General features: G+C 71.8%; 1 protein-coding gene across 1 annotated transcript in view; it reads right to left on the minus strand.

Moving 5' to 3' along the window:
• Window positions 1–2,886, minus strand: part of wdtc1 (WD and tetratricopeptide repeats 1) — a 70,898-nt gene extending 68,012 nt beyond the window's left edge. The window contains exon 1 of the mRNA XM_068006932.1: window positions 2,758–2,886. The gene's annotated coding sequence lies outside the window, so the exon portion shown is untranslated. The remainder of the gene's footprint in view (window positions 1–2,757) is intronic.
• Window positions 2,887–4,452: the final 1,566 nt, after the last annotated feature.

Consider the following 4,452-nt stretch of genomic DNA (forward strand, 5'->3'; position numbering starts at 1 on the left):
TGGGGAGCGGCACACTCGGGGGGGGGGGGGGGGGAGCGGCACACTCGGGGGGGGGGGGGGGGCGCGGCACACTCGGGGGGGGGGGGGCGCGGCACACTCGGGGGGGGGGGGGGGGCGCGGCACACTCGGGGGGGGGGGGGGGGAGCGGCACACTCGGGGGGGGGAGCGGCACACTCGGGGGGGGGAGCGGCACACTCGGGGGGGGGGAGCGGCACACTCGGGGGGGGGGGGGCGCGGCACACTCGGGGGGGGGGGGGCGCGGCACACTCGGGGGGGGGGGGGGAGCGGCACACTCGGGGGGGGGGGGGGAGCGGCACACTCGGGGGGGGGGGGGGGGGGGCGCGGCACACTCGGGGGGGGGGGGGGGGGCGCGGCACACTCGGGGGGGGGGGGGGGGGGCGCGGCACACTCGGGGGGGGGGGGAGGGGGGGGCGCGGCACACTCGGGGGGGGGGGAGCGGCACACTCGGGGGGGGGGAGCGGCACACTCGGGGGGGGGGGGGGGGGAGCGGCACACTCGGGGGGGGGGGGGGGGGGGGGGAGCGGCACACTCGGGGGGGGGGGGGGGGGGGAGCGGCACACTCGGGGGGGGGGGGGGGGGGAGCGGCACACTCGGGGGGGGGGGGGGAGCGGCACACTCGGGGGGGGGGGGGGGGTAGCGGCACACTCGGGGGGGGGGGGGGGGGGAGCGGCACACTCGGGGGGGGGGGGGGGGGAGCGGCACACTCGGGGGGGGGGGGGGGGGAGCGGCACACTCGGGGGGGGGGGGGGGGCGGCACACTCGGGGGGGGGGGGGGGAGCGGCACACTCGGGGGGGGGGGGGGGGGAGCGGCACACTCGGGGGGGGGGGGGGGGAGCGGCACACTCGGGGGGGGGGGGGGGAGCGGCACACTCGGGGGGGGGGGGGGGGAGCGGCACACTCGGGGGGGGGGGGGAGCGGCACACTCGGGGGGGGGGGGGGGAGCGGCACACTCGGGGGGGGGGGGGGAGCGGCACACTCGGGGGGGGGGGGGGAGCGGCACACTCGGGGGGGGGGGGGGGGAGCGGCACACTCGGGGGGGGGGGGGGGGGAGCGGCACACTCGGGGGGGGGGGGGGGGGAGCGGCACACTCGGGGGGGGGGGGGGGGGAGCGGCACACTCGGGGGGGGGGGGGGGAGCGGCACACTCGGGGGGGGGGGGGGGGGAGCGGCACACTCGGGGGGGGGGGGGGGAGCGGCACACTCGGGGGGGGGGGGGAGCGGCACACTCGGGGGGGGGGGGGAGCGGCACACTCGCGGGGGGGGGGGGAGCGGCACACTCGGGGGGGGGGGGGAGCGGCACACTCGGGGGGGGGGGGGGGGGGAGCGGCACACTCGGGGGGGGGGGGAATGGCACACTCGGGGGGGGGGGGAATGGCACACTCGGGGGGGGGGGGGAATGGCACACTCGGGGGGGGGGGAATGGCACACTCGGGGGGGGGGGGAATGGCACACTCGGGGGGGGGGGGAATGGCACACTCGGGGGGGGGGGGGAATGGCACACTCGGGGGGGGGGGGGAATGGCACACTCGGGGGGGGGGGGAATGGCACACTCGGGGGGGGGGGGGGAATGGCACACTCGGGGGGGGGGGGGAATGGCACACTCGGGGGGGGGGGGGAATGGCACACTCGGGGGGGGGGGGGGAATGGCACACTCGGGGGGGGGGGGGGAATGGCACACTCGGGGGGGGGGGGGAATGGCACACTCGGGGGGGGGGGGGAATGGCACACTCGGGGGGGGGGGGGGGAATGGCACACTCGGGGGGGGGGGGGAATGGCACACTCGGGGGGGGGGGGGAATGGCACACTCGGGGGGGGGGGGAATGGCACACTCGGGGGGGGGGGGGGGAATGGCACACTCGGGGGGGGGGGAATGGCACACTCGGGGGGGGGGGGGAATGGCACACTCGGGGGGGGGGGGAATGGCACACTCGGGGGGGGGGGGGAATGGCACACTCGGGGGGGGGGGGGGAATGGCACACTCGGGGGGGGGGGGGGAATGGCACACTCGGGGGGGGGGGGAATGGCACACTCGGGGGGGGGGGGAATGGCACACTCGGGGGGGGGGGGAATGGCACACTCGGGGGGGGGGGGAATGGCACACTCGGGGGGGGGGGAATGGCACACTCGGGGGGGGGGGGGAATGGCACACTCGGGGGGGGGAATGGCACACTCGGGGGGGGGGGGGGAATGGCACACTCGGGGGGGGGGGGGAATGGCACACTCGGGGGGGGGGAATGGCACACTCGGGGGGGGGGGGAATGGCACACTCGGGGGGGGGGGGAATGGCACAATCGGGGGGGGGGGGGAATGGCACAATCGGGGGGGGGGGGGAATGGCACACTCGGGGGGGGGGGGAATGGCACACTCGGGGGGGGGGGGAATGGCACACTCGGGGGGGGGGGGGAATGGCACACTCGGGGGGGGGGGGAATGGCACACTCGGGGGGGGGGGGAATGGCACACTCGGGGGGGGGGGGGGAATGGCACACTCGGGGGGGGGGGGGAATGGCACACTCGGGGGGGGGGGGGGGAATGGCACACTCGGGGGGGGGGGGGGAATGGCACACTCGGGGCGGGGGGGCGCTAATCCCGTCTTTTTCTCTCCCTCCGCCGGCCGCCTCTCCTCGGTCCCGCGCCGCCGCTCACAACGTCCGACCTCCGGCAACAGGCCGCGGCCTCAGGCCCTGCCGATTGTCGCCAAAGGTCAGTGTTCCGCGGAAGGGCCCCGCCGCTCCTACCTGCGGCCTCTCTCGCCGACTCCATCCAGCCGCTGCCTGCGCTGTCAGCTGAGGTCAGGCCGGTCCCCGGTCCTGGCTCCGCTAGGCCGCGATCCGCGCACACAAACTGCGTCAGCGCCACTCGCCCCGCCCCTACTCTGACTGACAGCCGCGCCGCCCAAACACCAGCCGAGCCGCCGAACCGCTCATCAATCTCCGGCCAATGAGAGCGGCTGAGGGGCGGGGTCTGGTTATACAATGAGGGCGGGCCCTGCCAGGGGTATCCTGGGAAATGTAGTTTGGAACAGTGGAAACCATGGAAACCAGGGACTGGATCCCAGTGAGACCAGGGACTGGATCCCATTGAAACCAGGGACTGGATCCCATTGAAACCAGGGACTGGAGCCCAGCAAAACCTGGACTGGATCCCATTGAAACCAGGGACTGGATCCCAGCGAAACCTGGACTGGATCCCAGTGAGACCAGGGACTGGATCCCAGCGAAACCAGGGACTGGATCCCAGCGAAACCGGGGACTGGATCCCAGCGAAACCAGGGACTGGATCCCAGCGAAACCTGGACTGGATCCCAGTGAAACCGGGGACTGGATCCCAGTAAAACCGGGGACTGGATCCCAGCGAAACCGGGGACTGGATCCCAGTGAAACCAGGGACTGGATCCCAGCGAAACCAGGGACTGGATCCCAGCAAAACCAGGGACTGGATCCCAGCGAAACCTGGACTGGATCCCAGTGAGACCAGGGACTGGATCCCAGTGAAACCAGGGACTGGATCCCAGCGAAACCTGGACTGGATCCCAGTGAGACCAGGGACTAGATCCCAGTGAAACCTGGACTGGATCACAGTGAAATCTGGACGTGATCCCGGTGAAACCTAGCCTGGATCCAAGTGAAACCAGGATTTGATCCCAGTGAAACCAGGGAGTGGATCCTAGGGAAACCTGGACTGGATCCCAGTGAGACCAGGGACTGGATCCCAGCGAAACCTGGACTGGATCCCAGTGAGACCAGGGACTGGATCCCAGCAAAACCTGGACTGGATCCCATTGAAACCAGGGACTGGATCCCAGCGAAACCTGGACTGGATCCCAGTGAGACCAGGGACTGGATCCCAGCGAAACCTGGACTGGATCCCAGTGAAACCAGGGACTGGATCCCAGCGAAACCTGGACTGGATCCCAGTGAAACCAGGGACTGGATCCCAGCAAAACCGGGACTGGATCCCAGCGAAACCTGGACTGGATCCCAGTGAGACCAGGGACTGGATCCCAGCGAAACCTGGACTGGATCCCAGTGAGACCAGGGACTAGATCCCAGTGAAACCTGGACTGGATCACAGTGTAATCTGGACGTGATCCCGGTGAAACCTAGCTTGGATCCAAGTGAAACCAGGATTTGATCCCAGTGAAACCAGGGAGTGGATCCTAGGGAAACCTGGACTTTTTAAAAATTCATTCATGGGATGTGGGCGTCGCTGGCGAGGCCGGCATTTATTGCCCATCCCCAATTGCCCTTGAGAAGGTGGTGCTGAGCCGCCTTCTTGAACCGCTGCAGTCCGTGAGGTGAAGGTTCTCCCACAGTGCTGTTAGGAAGGGAGTTCCAGGATTTTGACCCAGCGACGATGAAGGAACGGCGATATATTTCCAAGTCGGGATGGTGTGTGTCTTGGAGGGGAACGTGCAGGTGGTGTTGTTCCCA

Source organism: Heptranchias perlo, chromosome 26 (assembly GCF_035084215.1).
Source record: "Heptranchias perlo isolate sHepPer1 chromosome 26, sHepPer1.hap1, whole genome shotgun sequence".
Classification (NCBI taxonomy): Eukaryota; Metazoa; Chordata; class Chondrichthyes; order Hexanchiformes; family Hexanchidae; genus Heptranchias; species Heptranchias perlo.